The sequence below is a fragment of the Chaetodon trifascialis genome, chromosome 10 (genome assembly GCF_039877785.1).
Source record: "Chaetodon trifascialis isolate fChaTrf1 chromosome 10, fChaTrf1.hap1, whole genome shotgun sequence".
Classification (NCBI taxonomy): domain Eukaryota; kingdom Metazoa; phylum Chordata; class Actinopteri; order Chaetodontiformes; family Chaetodontidae; genus Chaetodon; species Chaetodon trifascialis.
In genome coordinates, this window is record NC_092065.1 from 6,993,613 (window position 1) to 7,011,247 (window position 17,635).

The 17,635-nt window shown below is 45.0% G+C and overlaps 1 protein-coding gene across 2 annotated transcripts in view; it reads left to right on the top strand.

Moving 5' to 3' along the window:
- The first annotated feature begins 3,005 nt into the window (after positions 1-3,005).
- The window catches only part of plxnb2b (plexin b2b), a 124,201-nt gene continuing 109,571 nt past the window's right edge, over positions 3,006-17,635 (top strand). The window contains exon 1 of one of the 2 annotated variants that reach the window (XM_070972790.1): positions 3,006-3,415. The gene's annotated coding sequence lies outside the window, so the exon portion shown is untranslated. The remainder of the gene's footprint in view (positions 3,416-17,635) is intronic. The other variant, XM_070972791.1, reaches the window with a different exon arrangement.

Here is a 17,635-nt window from a genome sequence, read left to right on the forward strand (position 1 = left end):
TGTTGATAGTCAAACATTTTACAGTCTGGACCAGCTAAGGGACAGTGTATGACAAATGGTACTGTTTGACACCAGCAAGATAACAGATCATCACTATTCAAGCAACATAAAGGCAAGCTGCAGGAAGGTATAGGCGCATTGATCAAAATGTCATCACAGCAGGCTATCCAGAAGAACAAAGTGAACTTCTATTCCACTTTAGTGAATTTAGAGAGCTTTGACTTTGCCTTTTCTGGCTACCGACATCCCCTGGGCTATTCCAAGACTCAGTAGGCTCATTACTTTTTAGACAAACAGGTTTGGACATATTGAACTTGGACCCAAAACAACCCGACTCTAGCCCGCCACTTTCCTCTCCCCCAGCTCTGTTTGTGATTGCGAAGTGTTTGTCTCTCTCACTCTATCTCTGGGTGTCTGTTTGCCTGACACTTGTCTGGCTTGGCCTAGTTTCTCCTTGATCTCATCAGTCAATGTGAGGACCTGTGAAGGCCATCTCCCCATCTTACCCTGTGAATCTCTGCCAGCTCTGTGCCTGTGTCAGCAGTTAGGGACTGACTCACACCCACGCAGTCTCCAGTCTTCACTCTGGGGCCCATTGGGCAAAGACAGCACATCTCCCCAAACAGACAGCCTCATTTGCATGCCCATAAATCACTCACAAAACTGACACCCAGCCACACAACAAGGCATGACAAAGACTCACAAAACTCAATGTGCCAAATTGTAGTGTTATGTGATATAAGGCTTTAAGGCAAAAAATAAGCTATTCATACAAGCTCTTGGGTGATGATAGAGCCAATCAAGCTTGAGTAGTACTTACACACATATGGCCCATATCTGAAATCAAAGCAACTTCTAGCCCCTTCTCTGCATGAATATGTCAGAAATCAGTGAATTTATCCCTAAAAAAAGACCTCAACATATGGCTGATTCAAAGACTGTTACATATTCACAGGGCAATGAAAGATTGCAGCACTTTCTAAAACTTAGTTTGACTAAAGTGTTTCAAAATTACAGTTCTTGTGATTAACAATTCAGCAGCCAAGGTACAGCGGGCACACCAATAATATGTTATAATGACTAGTGATACAGCTCTTGTAAGGACATAGTCAAATAGGGCTCAGTGAAACATAAATAACTGAGGAGTGGTTGCTCTTGACATATTTTTAAACCAAGCAATGTCCCCACATTCCCTCTCCACACTAATCTGTGCTCATTTGCATGAAATACCAGTGGTTTATTTATGTTTCATTTAGCTATTTATTTGACAGCGGTATTACAGCGAACATCAGATGCATTGCATGTTGAATTTGTACTGATGGCTAATGTACAATTATTGTCCCTAGGTGGGCTTTTAGATAATCACACAAGTTAAAGTGAAAGCTGATTTCAAAAGTAGAGGAAAACAACAATTTGATTCACATTATAATGTAGATCATTGTACACGAACAGCACGAACACTGGGACATAAAAGTTAAGTGACAATGGTCATAGTGAGACTACTGTTAGTTCACATCACAATTAATCAACCTTAAAGGGCCAGATCACCAAAGACAAAAAGCTCTGTGATGCAGCTGAGTTTTATTTGGTCTTAAAACAGCTGCTGCCAACGCTTCTGCTGTCACCCCAATACAATGCATGTGACTGGAAACTCGTCGCTGATGCTCAAAGGATCAAGAAATGACATTTGAAAAACTCAACAATGATGTGTCTTTCTCTGGAGAACTGACAGACCTCGCTGTCAACAGTCACTGAGAACTGTTTCCTTCCAAAAGCAACGCTTGGCAAAGCTGTCCACAGTGATGTCTGCTGATTATCCTGAGTAAACATGGGATTGTTTCTGAATAGATACATGCTGAAGGCTATTTTCAACTGCCATTTTTCCAATGTTGTGAGTAGTTTCAGTGAAAGCTAGACTCTGAGGTCACATCCTCAGTATCGTTTGTGGGAGTGGAGAGTGGCATACAGACCTGAGGAGGAGTTTTTAAGACAAATTCTCATATTCTTTACAGTTTGTGTCTTGAAATGTGTGTATTTTCAGACAAAAATGCCAATTAAAGCTATTATGGTGTCAAACATTGACTGGGTTGCGGTAGGGTGGCAGTAGGGAGAATTTGGAGCAATGACCTCAGTATTTCTAAACCTCTATAGGTCTTTTTCACTGAGGACATTTTGACATGTCACAGTAGGAAAAACATAGTCGTAAATAACAAATTTAAGGATGGCTGCGTTCAGTTTAGCTGCTTCAGTCAATGTAGGTCACAACAGAGCAATTGTTCATGTTATGTAATTGCTTTCCCTGCTGTGATTATTTTCTTTGATTCTAATTTAAATATTTGTATAAAGGGAGCATGAAGGGTCTACAACTGACATTTCACTGTGCTGTAAAATGTCAGCAAGTTAACTTTGATACGACAAGTCAAGCAGTTTATTTTGATGAAACCTGAACTATCCGTGACACTGCAGAATGACTTTTCCCAAAGTTTAGCTTCTCACGATCTACAAGTTAACAAACGTTTTATTTCATGGACCTGCTAATAGGAGCTTTTATTTTTAAAGATTTTTGTTATGGTTGGCCATGACTTGGCAGAATTACATAGCTATGTTTAGTCTGGCGGGGGCGGGACGTTAGTGAAATTTAAATCATTACTTTTGAACGTCCCTTGTGAATATTAGTCATTTTGCCTGGAATGACCTGGAACCACCCCCGCAGACCCCCGTTGGTTCCGGACCACACGTTGGGAACCACAGCGCGGGGCTGCTGCCACACCGCTCCCACCGCCCGCGGAAGTATTTCGCTGCGTCGGCGCACAGACGACACAACTTGTTTCGTTGTCCGCCTCTTCTGCTGCTTGCCGCTTATTGTCTCCAAACACACGCACTGTGGCTTTGCCGGCGGTGAGTGTGGAGAGGGAGGAGAACAATTCCTTTCCGCACCCGGTCGCGTCGGCTCTCCTCCAGTGCGCGCTTCTCCCTCCCTCTCCTCTCCTTTCCTCTCCTCCCTCAGTCCAACATCCCGCGTTTCAAACGCGATGACAGTCGAGGCGAACGCGTGAGCGGAACCCACAGGTGTGTTGCTGCCAACTGCGCCGCGGCTTCTGGAGACTCACACACCTGGAAATTACCATGTGACTCGGCACCTGGGCGTGGAGAAAGTCCCCGGTATTGAAACCAGAGACTCTTTTGTTGAGGAGTTGCCCGGGTCGCGTTTGAACAGGAATTGAGAAATCGCTCAGCGAAGTAGCTCGTGTTTTCTACGGAATAGTGCCTTTCTGAAGCCCCTCACAGGACGTGTGAGGAGAGTAAAATGTGAACTTGCTCACGGACTTTTCTTTTTTTATTCTTCTTCTTATTATTTCAGCACAGGGAGTTCTTCAGTATCTGGACTGACTCTCATCGCTCTTTTTCCTCCAAGGTGAGTTCCGGGGAAGCTTGTGTATCCCGACAAAGTGGGGTTTGGACTATTTGCGTCAGTGTTTGCCATATTTATCAATTTCCAACCAGTGGTACACAGGAGCAGCAAGTTTTGATCATACGCCCTGTCGAAACGGCATGGGAGCGTAAATCGTCCCCAGCCTCTAAAACATCGCTGTTTTTACACCTTACTGTTTCATTTATCGTTTTTTATTCGGATATCCCGGAGTAATCTATTGTCAGAAAATATACCGCAAACAAAGATGCTTTGAGGGCAGCATAGCCATCATAATAATCCTGAAAAGACTGTAGCTCCCTTAAAAAATGAAGTGATACGTACAGCAGCGTTACTGTGCAGGAGTCATGAAATGTGTCATTGAAAGCCTTGTTAGCTGTATTCATGCCTGGGTGCAAAGTTGTTCTGCTGTTAAACTCAACAGCTGTGTGTTTGAAGAGAGAGGGAGAAAAAAACCCCCTGTAGACATGCTCTTCCGTAAACCATGCATTTCATCTCAGGATCACAGCATCTGCCCAGTCACCTCACAAGGAGCCGTCTGTCCCCCATACACAAGCAATTTCAGTGAGAAATGGGCACGGGAACTGTGTTCCTCACCTCTGGACAGTAGGCTGTACATCAACAGCTGAGAGGACAGAAGTAGTAGAGAGCATCGCCTCTTGTTTGTTTTTTCTCTTTCCTTCCCCCCCCCCCTCCTCTCTTTCTTGTCTCTTGTGGAGAACAAGGAGACAGAAGCACTATTCATGTCCCGGTTGAATCTCCTGTGCAGTCTGTATCTCTCCGTCCCTGGCGCGGCCCTCAGCCAGACCTCTGTACTTCCTTGTTTTCTTTTTAAATTGTCCTTTTATTCGCAGCCCCTGCCATCTTCCGCCCCTTGAGTGCAGACTTACTGTACATAGGATGCTCCATCTCCTGGGGATTATTCCTATTAGATAACATTATACATGCACTCTCACGGAGTGAGTGCATTAGTGCAGGCTGGGAGCATGTGGAGGCAGGAAAGGTGGCTGCTGGTGGTGACTGGAAGGGGGTTAGAGCAGGGGGTCAGCGCTCCAGTCTCCTCACTGAGCAGGCATGGTTTTCCAGTAGATGCCATCTGCTCTCATGGACACACACAAACAATTGAAAACCAAGCTGCTTCCTTGTCTTCTCCCTATTTCCACCATCTCTCTCTCCTTCCTCTGTCTGTGTCTCTGTCCCACAGTGCTTCATTCAGGGTTTATCTCCTCCACTCTGAATAAATAGAGACACCTTATCTGCACAGAGGAGAGTGGTGATAAATGCTTTCTCCTGCTGCCCACAAGGGTGAAAAAGACAAGCGTGCCACACTTCTTCATCATAGATGCTCTTTTCAGGGCAAGTGAATAGAAGACATTTCTCATTCAGGTCATGCAAGTGTTTCAGGATTCTGCAGAACAATCCCAAAAGTCGGATGCAAGCTCATACCCTGTAAAACAAGGGCAACAGAGAAAATAACAAACAAAGCAGACATTTCCATGAGTCCCTCTTTTTTTTGGTAATAAGCCGCTGGCTCTGGAAATGAAACTTTGTGGTGAATCCACTCTGAGTATTTTTGGATCCAGTAAAATAGCCTCTGACCAACTGAGAAACGGAGGTAGTGAGCACTCAGCTGTTAAGCTCCTACATGTTTTGGGTGAGCTAAAGTTCACCCTGTCCTTTATAATGTTACACATTTTTCTCAGATAGTTTAAACCATGTCGTCTCCTGGAAGCGCGTGCTGCATTTTGTGGAGCGGTGCAGTGTTTTTGAGGTCAAGCGAATTTGAACTCATCCCCGGTCTCTTTTGTTTCCTTTGCATTGGATTACTGACTTCTGTCATTTCCATTTTTGAAAATAAAACCATAATCCTCGTACGCAGCAAGCAATCCCTTGCCTCCTGTCTGCAGCCTACAAACAGAAAAGCAGCACAAAACAGTAGTGTGTGCCATTGGTTCATTACAAGTGACTCATTTTAAATTGCTTGTTAATCTCCTTTTTTCTTCTCCCCACCGAAAACAGGACACCATTTAAATCATTATCATGCTGCAATATCTGTTAGACCTACTTTCTCTTTAAAAGGCTGACTGTTATATACTGTTTGACTAACATTTCCCTTCTGCAGAATGGACTTTGTAAACTTAGGTGTGGCACACATGAGAAAGACCCATATGCATTACCTTATTCCCCGGGCTTATCTAAAGTACACATAGGCTTCAGGGGAGTGTGGGCAGACGCGTGAAGGGCGTGTCAGCTTGGCATTAGACTGCTGAAAAATCTGGGGAATAGAGATTTCCTTCAGATTGGAGATAGGCTCGTCTTTTCATGTTTGAGGATTATCCTATGATGAAGGGACGTCATGCTGAGGTGGATTTTTGATCGTATCTCCGTCGGGTTTTACAGCTGCCACCCTTGCCCTTGGACTTCATGGCCTTGTGCTAAACTGTCCCTTCACCAGCTTTCCTTTCTCCACCCTCTTGCTCCGATGTGGTGTTGTTTGTACTCCACACGCCAAACCTTTGCCACCCTTGCCACGCAACACTTCTCCCCCTCTGTGCTCGATCAGAGTTAACAAAGCTGATGTATGATGGACCTATGAGGTGTGATCATGCTAATTCTCATTCTTGGTCCCGCAGCAGCAGGCTATGAGGATGGGCTGTGTGGCAGGAGATAGCCGTCTGGCACCTCTTTGATTCCCCCTACCACCATCAAGCAGCTTTAAGTTCACTGCAATCCAGAGTTTAACCTGGTCTGTCTGCAGACTTCCAAGCCAAGCACCTCAGCCCCAGATAGCTTGGCCAAGTTCAGCTCAGCACCGTGTACTTTTACCTTTAAAACAACCTTCACACTTTCTCAACCCACACTGTCTTTAATCCCGTGTCCATGGCTGACCACACCATGCACTCAAAGCGTCGTGGCTGACTTTCTTCTCCATGCTGCTGCCAACTCGTGTTGGTTTTTCCCACTGCTGCCCACACTGCTTCTCTTCTGTCCTCACCTCTACCTTTAACCATTGTGACTCTTCCCTGCACTCTCAATGCTTGGAGCGTGAGTAAGAGGAACATGATGAATATTGTAAACATGCTCACACTCCTGAAAGAGATAAATGATTCACGTTGGGAGGGAGCTGCTTTAATTGCTCAGTCGAGAGGCTGTGGGCAGAATGTTCTGCTTGAGAACTGAGATATCCTAATATATATATATTAAAAAAAAAGAAGTTCAGAGAGGTAGGCGGCCACTTGAGAAGTTAGCCCAGAGGAAAACATGATTTTTATTGCTCTTGAAAAGGCATTTTGGGTGGTGTTGGCTGTCAGCAGCCTTGAGGTTGCATATCTGAGGACTGAACACCAGTGATGGATACACAATACAGACATCTGCCTCATTCTCCCTCCCTTCACCCACTTCCCTGTGGCAGCTGAACTGTCAGCCTGACACAGACACGAAGTATCGCAAAGGCTTCTGATGCTACCTGCTCACTGGAGGCAAGTCGACTAGCTCACCTTCTCAGGCCACTGGCAAAGCTTCACACCCTGTCAGACAGTTTAGCCTGACACATCAGAGGCAGGTATCTGAGAACTTCTCAGCAAGGATGAGAGTGACGGGTCACCTTGATTCCTATCATGGGAAATCTTAATCAGATGCTTTCTTCTCAGGATTTGTATTGGCAGGAGAAAAGAGAGCGGGAAGCTAATTTATTTTTTGCTTTGGTAATTGAGTCTGGCGGCATTGCTATCAAAATGCTATCCATTTAAACACTTCAGAGGGAAGTTGCTTCAAACAGTGTAACGTGACGGGTGATGTTTAGTCCAGTTCCCTTGCTTTATGATGAAAAGAGGACTCACAGATCTTTCAGACTTTGACATATCGAAGATGAGTCGGCGCTTCATTTCTGTGCAAATTGAGGGTGCCTGTGCAGGATTTGGCAGCTTGCTGATATATCTTTCTCACAGAGATTTGAATTTGAAATGGACTTAGGCTTACAAGAATAATGGAAACTGTGTAGAGCCACTTATTCCACCTGTAATGCATTTCACTGTACTTTTTGTTCCTCACTCAGACTTGCTCCTCATTGAGTGCCATTTAATCCTAACTAAGCAACCAGAGGGTGCAATTCATTTTTATCCATGTGAGTCATTTCACAGTTAATCCTCAAACTGACCAATTTACTCCCGCCAAGATCATTTTTAATTATCACCTCTGCTTTACAGCTAATATGACGTCCAGCTGGTTTATGTTAATATGATAGTTGCCGTCAAGTTATTGGCTCCCTTCTTTTTTATTTTTTGCATGCACACTGGGTGATTAATTATGAAGCACTAAATGTGAGCCTCAGCCAGGACTGGTGGGTGACAGATGTATGAAGGGTCAGTGCGCTGGCGGCAGCTGGAGATGAAGGTCACACCAACCTGAGCGAGCAAAGGGGGAAGATAATGTGGCAAACTGAGGAAGACATAGAGGGATGATCTATGCAAGTGTTACTTCATAAGAGAGATGAATGATCCCCATTGATCTAGGAAGTAACTCACTTGCAGAATATGACTCTGAGCAGCCTTATTATTAATAGATGGTGCTTTAAAAAACAAACCAAAACACATATGCTTCATTCTGTCTCGACCAGACATGCTCCCTTTGTTGGCAGGGATAACGAATCGGAAAAATATTAAAATCGAAATGTTCACCACTGGAATTTCCATATTGCAAGCCATTGCTACTTATGTTCTGTATCTATACAATTTTCTTATTTAAAACAGGGAAATTATAGACGATGAGCCAGGCATTTTGAGTGCGAGAGGCTCTTATTTAAAAGTTTAAGTGGTATCAAATCTCAAATCTCATGAAAACATACCAGCTGTGTTGCGTTTGTACCTCTATTAGCTTTATTTCTAAAGATTTTTGGAAAACGTCAATTTAGCTGTTTATTTTGCATTTGAATTTGACCAATGAAATGGTTATTAAAAAACCCTCATGATGAAGATTATTAACATTTAAAAGCAGTAACATAAAATCTTTTGGCAGAACGTGCTCTAAAATAGAAAACGGCAAGATTAGATCTTGAGGAAACATATGCTGTCCTTATTATCTCTGGCATCGGCTGAAATCTGTTGGCAGCTGGAAGTGGACATGGGGATGGCAGCACTGCTGGAGGTTGGGTGTCGGTCTCTTGGTTGTCGGGTTCAATCAATATTAGAAGTTTTTTGTGATGGAGAGATGAGTGCTTGTCAGTGTTGACTGCTTGCTTCTTTTGTTACTCAATTGCTGGGCACTTGGTACAATATGTAATAATGATCAACATCAGGAAGGACAGCTATGGCATCCACATATTTCAGCTGCCTTGTGGTGTTAATCTCTTTAAGAGACTAGGGGACAAAGAAATGTTTGAAACGGTGGTGTCTGAGGGGGTTTGGGCATGTCTGATTATGGTTTGTTGAAGAGCAGCCTGAGGATTGTGATGTTGAAGGACTCCTGTGATTTGCATGGCTGTCTTTATATATGTCAGGTGATGTGGGCCTTTGACTGAACCGTCAGGTTATCGAATCCATGCAGAGATATCACAGCACAGGAGGCTCTTGATTACTGCATGAGAGAACAGAAGCTGCACACACAGATGCCAGAGGCTTAACCTCTAGCTCTGCTCCACCCTGAAGCAGACATCCTCCACATCGACCGTCCACACCAGTTTGTGGATGCCCAGGTACCTATATGTAAAATCTGATTCCTAAATAGTTGGGGCACTGTGCATAAAGTAAATAAAAACAGAGTTGCAAACCAACTGTGTTTACTGAGATCAGGTTTATGAAATGTTCATGAGCCCATGTAATAATATCCTTTACCCAGTCATGTGTTCAATAAGTAGTGAACGACTGAGCCTTTCAAGTGACCGTAGTCTAGTGGTTAACATGATCACCTAACACACAAGGCTGGGTGGAAACATTACTTTAAGGTGGCTTGGTGGTAACGCTGTTGCCTCACAGCTAGAAGGTTCCCGGTTTGAATCCCGCCTGGGCGCTGCTGTTGGATGTCAGCTGGCAGCCCACCACTCCTGGTCTGCTGAGGAGGAAGGACGACCAGGAAAATGCGGAGGAATTAATTTCATGGAAGCATGGCGTGAAGCATGTAGTGTGCAACATGATGTGTGATGTGATAATAAAAAGTACGATTCTTCTTTTTCTTTCAAGGATGTCCCTTCCATAGCTAATCATGATACTATCACCTGTTACCAGTGAACCCGTTTACCTGTGGAATGCTCCAAACAGGAAGTATGAATGAGTATGAATAACTGAATTAAAAATATTCCTCATTCAGCTGCATGTTACACAAACGCAGGCACTTTGTATGTGTCTACGCCTCTTCTACAGTGTCCAGATCTCAATTCATGATCGTTGTTATCACGCTATGGTAATACAGTGTATAGGCAAGGCTGTCTGCCTTTATTACTCTTCATATTGAAATGATGTTATGTAAATGAGATCATTTCTTTGTCGGGATCATGTCCATGTCTCTGTTAAATGAGGTGGGTTTCGTGGCCTTTCAGTAGCCTATGATCCAAGAGGGACCTATTAAAATCTCTTCATACAGCAATTGTTAAAGTTACTGAGAATCTAGTTAAATGCCACTGGCTCTGTTGCTTCTCATCTGTAAACTGACAGACCGTTTTACTGTGGCAGTAGTCTAGCATCAGTAATAACACTGCCAAGGATACTGCCTTAACCTTAGAGACTGACATTTTGCAGTGACCACCGGTCGCTAAAACTTGTAGTTGCTAATATCTGAGGTGGGATTTTGTAAGGTGACAGTGACGTTTTTTAAGATAAGTTGAGGGTTTTTTTTATTGATCCCCATTGGGGAATTAGTCACTCAATGCAGCGGCAAAAGGATTCACCAGGGGAACGGATGTGTAGAACATAAGCACAAAAATCTGCAAACTAAAACAGCAAAAACAGACACAAACAACAAAATGATGTAAAACAGTGAAGGTGATGCAGACTGGATGTGAGCCTTGTCTCATTTTGTTGCATTTTTTTTTTGGAGATTGGGCTCATGTAGGGCATTAGTATGAGTCAGGCCTTTACCTTGGCATTAACCTTGTAGAGTTGGGACACTGTGGTGGACTGAAGGCAGAGGTAGATGTGTGCACCTCTCTGGCTTGGTCATGATCTACAGGAATGTGAGCTATGCCTGATCAGCCAACCGTGACCTTTGTGCTGGAGCAGTACCCACTGCTGTTGTGTTTATAACTTCCTGTTTATGCTATCATGTCCATCCCTGAACATGCTCTCTCGTTCCCTTTATCAGCCTCTCTTGATACAGTGTCATGTGCTCAGTAACTTTTTTTTTCCTCTGTTGAATCTCTTTTTTTCAACTTTTATTCTTTGTCTTTCTTACTCAGTGTGTCTGTAGTCTACGTGGATATTAATCCTGCTTCCTGAAATGTGCCTGGGGCTCAGAGCTGTCTTCTGAAATGCAGATCTGTGGAGGTGTCATCATAGCTCTATGTCTTGGGTGTCTGCGCTTGCCCCCCAGCCTCACTCTCCTATTCACGCAGCCGTGATGACATGCATTATTCCTCACTGACTCATCTGGGCAGCCTCAAAGCTTCCCAGTTTTGGTTTCCCCTCTTAACTTCTCCAGCAAAAAAGGAAGTTGTTAGATATTTTATGCTGGTATCTGCAAATCTTGTAGACATAGTATCTGCATTTTTGTGCCCTCTCCCTTCTCTTTCCTAATCTGTATACAGTTGGTCAGACATGTGACGGTCATGCAGATAACTTGAGCTTCTAGCACGCGTTATTTTTGTCCTGTGACACTCTGTTTCTCTGTATTCCCCTTTTCACAGATCTGTGTTTACAGTTGCTCCACACGGGCTTTTCAGTCTTAAACTAAACCAAATGATAGGCCTAGGAGAAATGACATCAGAGTCGCAGCCACATGCCCCTGTAAGAATGCCTAAATATTTACAGGCCCTCATAACACATGCTAGCCTACCACTCAGCCTCCCATTTGTTCAGCCTGTAAGTTTTTAAACTCAGCCCTGTGGTCGCTTCCTTCTGCTGTAGCTGTGTCTATTCTACGTCCTGTCTGGGCCGATCCCACGTCATTGATCCCTCTGTGAAGCTGGGCTCTTTAATTACAGTCATTAGCCGGAGTAGATCTGCTGCTGGGGTTAGAGAACCTTATTACCAAGACCATGTCTCTTTCCTCCCCGCACAGCGAACAGTCTAATCCTGCTTGCTTGTGTGTTCTCTGAAAACAAGCTGCAGTTACAATGTTTACAGAAAACACGCTGCCAAATTGGATCCCCAAATCACACAAGTCTCACCAGGAGACATTTTCCCTTTCTACTTTCATCCTCTTTCAATTGGATATGGAGGAGAAGTGTGCAGCATTCCAATGACAGATTGAAGCAAAGTGGGAGTAAGAGGCCATGTCGGTGTGCTGCTGTTTGTTTATTGGTGGACTGGGTGCCGACTAGTGGAGTGACCAGGCCATTTATCCATCACTCTGGACCTCCATTAAGACCTCTGTGTAGTCCTCCCTGTTGAGATCTACAATACACTTCCCTTGACATGTCACTCTTCCCAGAGCCCATGTTTTTATTTTTAACCAGGTTCTGTTCTGTTTCACTTCCAGTCCCTGTTTTTGTCTGTCCCTGTCAAGATGTCATCACGCATTCCTCTGTGTCTGTTGTTTAATTAGTCATATGGAGTTGGTCTCCTCTTTGCGTAATGGAAAAAATGAACTCACATCTTGCTTCCACTGGGTTCTTATGTGTCTCTCCACCTTCTGACTTGAAAACAAAACATTGTCCCCCTTGAGCAGCGTGCTAAAACCACACATCTGTTCTGCATGTCAGATGTAAACACAAGAAATCCTGATTACTAAAAGACAGAGAGATTATTAAATATGGTGTAATTCCAAGTGATAAAGTGTCTGGATGGGAAATCTGATTAGACCGGATTGTGACTCTGTGTTTCTTCTATATGCAGTGATGATGCAGTGTAGTGATCCATGGGATCTTTGCTAGGCCTGACCTTAATTAACGCTGTTCTATCTTATCAGTAAGGTAGCATTTGCGAAGCTAGTGATGGTGATGTGTCCTTCTTGTGTAAAGTTCAGGCACAGAGCAGTATGACATGGCTGCAGATTGATTTTTTTGAAGAACTAGGTTAAACCTTGGAAAAACTGATGCGGTACAATAAAAGCATTCTGTCACGCTGTCCATTTCCCTATGTTATGACTCACCATAGAGGAAGTGTTAAAAGGTTTCTGGGTTAAGGTGTGCTTTTCAGTGCCGCAGCCTCACGACAGAATATAGTCCTACCTTTGTTCAGTGGCATGCACCTCATGTCGGCTGATGTTAACGTTAGAAACGTAACGCGAGCTAAATGAGGCTCTGTATTTCAGTGCATTATTAGCAGCAGCAGACCACCCGAGGAGCTCAGACAAATAAAAATCCCATTTCCTCTCTTTCCATTGGTGGTATTAAGAGCTGAGGATTGCGCTGTTGCCTGAGTGCCAATGAAAAAGCCACTCAGTGTGTGAGCAGTTAAAGCTCTCTCAGCGCAGCAAGGGTGAAGCCTTCCTTCTGTATGCATCGCCCCAGCCAGCTTGATCGATTCACTGTTTGCTCGCTCTTGTCTCAGTGCGAGCGCACGCTGCCCACTCCGCCCACAGGAAATAATTCGGACTTGACCAGTGCAACCTGCTTCCCCTCGGCTTCTCCGGCACACATGCACACAGATGCGCAAATGTATACAGTGAGTCCACAAACAGTCTGTCTTTCAGCCTAAGGGGACTGGACAACCCCTGCATGGATCCATGAATTCCTCATAACACAATCTGTTGGCTGATCAATAATTCAATTCTGTCTGTGAGCAAGCATGTCTGGATCCAATCTCACCTGCACCTCCCACGGCCTTCTCTTAACAAGGTGGGTGTTGTGTCCTTGAGCTGGGCTCAGATTCAGTGTCGTTCTGCTTGTCCTTGTGTGTGCTGATTAGTTTGCCTTAGTTAGTTCTCAGACAGCGCTTGGTCTAGTCTATTGTCGTGTGTCCACCTCCCCTGTGCATGTGCGTGCACGCATGAGGGCCTGTGGCCATTGTGGATTACAGCATGTTCATTATTTCAACTGTGTACATGTCTCACGTCTTTGTGTCCACAGCAGTCTGTGTGACTGTGAAAGTGTCCATCTACAGCTGGCAAAATGTGTGTGTGTGTGTGTGTGTGTGTACAAGAGCTTATGCATGATCTGTCTCTCCCTCCAGGCGGCTCGACGAATCAAAGGCATGGATCTCATTAAAAGGTATAGAGCCTGTGGAGAGGTCAGCGGCTAAGTTCTCTGATTAGTAGGCTCCAGCGGGCTGCCTGGGTGCTGTTTGGCGGTGGCGGGAGGGGGAGTCGCCTCATAGACGTGCTTCTCATCCCTCTCCAGCCCACACCTGGTGGGCCGTGTGCCCAACACTCTTTCTCACCGCAGGCCTCATCCCCATCTGACAGGGTCAAGGACATCACACAGGAGCACGGGCTTACCCCTCGTCCCCATCGTCTAGCTCTCTCTATTTCCCCTACTTTCTATCACAGCCTAATGGGCTGCCTACTTCCAGTTCTGTTTTTATCCCGCTTTGAGTGTTTTATCAAAGGCCACATTCAGTTTCCATCCCAGTGACAGCCTCTCTCACTGCACATCAAGCTGCACCAATAGCCCGACAAGCAGCTTTCTGGGTCGTTAGTAACTCGTTCCAGGGCCCGGACTCCTATCAAAGCCAGCGACCATGAACCAGGGATGACTTTCAGCCAAGGGCAAAGTGTATATGTGTGACTGTGAGTTAGAGAGACAGGACACTGCTGAAGGTTGAGTGACTTTGGACAGTTTCTCCATTTCCTCTGAATGGTCTTTCTCTTAACTCCCGCCGTCTCGTCCCCTGTGTGCCTCTCAGTTTAGTGCCCTTCCAGATAAAACAACGGCAGTAAACTTCCTCTTTGTTTCTCTGTCTCTCTGCTCTCCTCACTGATAACCACGCTATCTAAAAGTAGGCCCTGGCAGCACTCCCTGTCTATTCTCTCCCCCCACTCCACCCCTCACCACCCCTTCCTCTCTCCCAGTATGTTAGGGTGCATTGTATGTAATCTGTAGATGGGGAGAAAGGGTGTGCTTTTCTTTTTTCTGGGCCTGCCAAAGGAGGAGGCGGCGGGAGCGATTGTGGGTGGAGGGGACTGGCGCGTATCTGCTGACTGTCACTTCCATTTAGTGTGCTGTCCTCAACTGCTTCCCCTATATGCCCAGACCCGGATCTCAGTAAGCCAAGGTCCCCTTTTGTTCAGTGTCCAACCTTTCTAATCCACAAACCCTCCAGTCCACAGATATTCTGTAGTAATTACAGGGCACCTTTTTTTCTCTAAACTTTTCCTACATGAGGATTTAGATCATTTCTGAGGCTTATTGTTTGTTGCTTTTCAGAATTTGTCAGAGTTCATGGTTGTTTTTATATGTTGGTGAAAGGTTTGGGCACCACTTTCCCCTGAGAGCAGAGAGGGTTGAATTCACAATAGTCCACACACTGCTTCCTAGCTGCCACTGCCTCCCTCTCCGTTCCCAGTCTCTGTCCCTCTCAGGCTCAATCAATTAATAAAGCTTGACATTTATTGCCGAAAACAAATAAAAGTGCTTGGCTTGGGGATTGTATCGTATGCAAACCTCTCTCCCATTTTTTGTGTTTGTTTACGTATCATTGAACGTCCTGATCCCCGGACAACAGCACGCTGCCAAAAGCACAGGCCTCAAAGGAATTCAGTTTAACGCTGTGCAAGTGCCTTTTCTAAAGGGCAGTGCTGCGCCTCTGGTTGTCGAAGTCTGTTTAGCAGAATAATCAGTGCTTTAATTAACAAAAGTCAGTTCAGAATATCAATTATAGTTTTCCTTTATCGGCATTCATGTCACACCAAGAAACAATTATGACTGATTGTGAGTTTCTATTGTCTTTTGCTGGTGATAATTAGTTACTTTTTGCTTATAAATGACACTTTTTTCCGCGTACATAACTTCCCCTCCTGCCCTCCACTCTCATTTGTGATTTCTTTTTATATTAATGAGTGGCCTTAAGCTCAAATCATGAGTTTGGGAGTCAGCCGTGGAGTGTGTTCTGTTGAAGAGAGAGTGCAGTGTGTTTTCTTTCAGAGAGCCTTAGGGTACCGCTAGCATTTTCTCTCAGTCTCATCCCAGTCCAGACACGCTCCTCGCTCTGGTATGACAAACATCTGCACGGCGCTCGCTCAAACTGCAGCTGAGCCTTAATGGCACACGGTCGCCTCCACACACACTCACACACATTCATTCAGTCACATTTTAATACACTTTCACAGTCTTTTCCGTGCTTTCCGTTTATCTTTCTCTCATTGTCGAATGCCCTCACATAAACACCCTCCTGACTCTCCTGCAAGTCTCAGAATACCAGGCTCTGGGGTTCCTCTTCTCTGCCGGCTGAGGTAATGACATGGTTGCGGCCCTCGCTGTGGTCGCCGTGAAAAAACAGATCCGCTTCATAACCACACCTTTCTGTCTGTTTGTGTGGGGTGATGGAGTGTGCGTTGTCATTTGGAGGTGCGCCATCAGCCCACAGTCACACTGTCATCGCCCTTAGCCTCCCGTAGCGGACGGTGAACAATGTTTTGTTTCAGCTCATCTCTTTTCTATTTCGCCCCCCTCTTTCTTTCGTGTCTGATTGAAACAGTCCTCTTGTTTTCCCTTCTTCCCCATGTTTGGAAATAATTTGTCACGCTTGATTGTCACCGAGACATGACCAGGGCTTTGGTTCTCTTCCAGTTACTGCAGAGTTGTTTGCATTTGCCGGTTGGCCCGTCCAGAGTGGGCAAAGGGTGCAGTGGAGCCAATTATAGCAATGGGTTTTGTGCGCACTAAGCGTAGCGTGGCGGTAGTGGGTGTGATGGGTTTTTAATGGGACTGAGACACAGTCACAGATGTAAAGGCTTGTTGTTTTTGGTGATTGCAGTGGTCAGTGTTTGATAGGTGGGCCAGCAGAGCACAGTCCACTTGAATCCGTGACTGTTAAGATCAAGCACCGCTCACAGGCAGATGGTTTCCCACTGCAATTTTAAATCACTTTTCTTTTCCATGGATTCTAATTGAAATGAGTTGCATTGCTAAGATGTTAAGTGAATGTGCCTCCATCATTAAGTGACACTGCTCACAAGCTTTGTTTGGTGTTAAGTCCAAACACTACGTGGAAAAAGAGAATTAAATAACCCTGAGATTTCATTTTCCACAGTCATAATGGATGCGCTAGTTGTTTGCTTATTCATGGTGGGGGTAGAAAGCAAAGTCTCATCCCCTAGAAAGTATTCTTAGGATGTTATCTCTTGAATAATGAAAGTGTCCCTTCTTCCCTGTCTTTGGAGCCAGTGTGTGATCCTGCATCAGGCTGTACGGTAAATGATACGGTGAAGGCCATTAGCTAGATCTTTGTCTGTTCATACTGCTGGCTCCTTCTGATAGCTAAAGTGTTTTCTGCTTATTAACCATACTGTCATATGCTCTTTTGTAAGGATGCACATTAATCTAAATGCACGCCGGTACATTAAAAATCTTTGCAGCTGCTTGCAATGAACCGCAAGAGGCTTGATCAGCTAAGAAATGAATGAGAGAATGCCAGTGCACTAGTTTTTGCTTAGCTCAGTGTAGACTATCGAAGAAGTGATTTGTATTCGTGCTGCCTTGCGGTCCCCTGCCCTGTTTGCAGTAGCCAATCTGGACAAGGGGTTGTTATCAGAGGGCCTGAATGAAACAGCTGCCTAGCACTCTTCACCATGGCTCCGCTCAAGTCCTTCTACGCCTTTGAAAATGTTGTGTTCTGCCCGTTGTGTCAGACACATTGCTTGCTAATGGCTCCTGGCTCTGATCCAACCTTATCCCATATTCTGAACCTGACTTTGGTTGCATCAGGCCCCTCTCACAAGTCGGAGACTTACCTGGATCATGCCAGCAAGCAGCCGGCTTCTGATAGGGAACCGTTTTCTACAGTGGTTGAGGCATTTTGAGGATAAGCCCTCCCCCATGGACTGCTCTGAGAGGGGGATGGCTAGCACCTGCCACTGCTAACACGCTAGTATTTAGTGACAAGAGGGTTTCAGCAGAGCCCTGTGGGTAAGCCACACTGGATTTTTCACTTGACAAACTAGCCTAGTCACATTGAAATG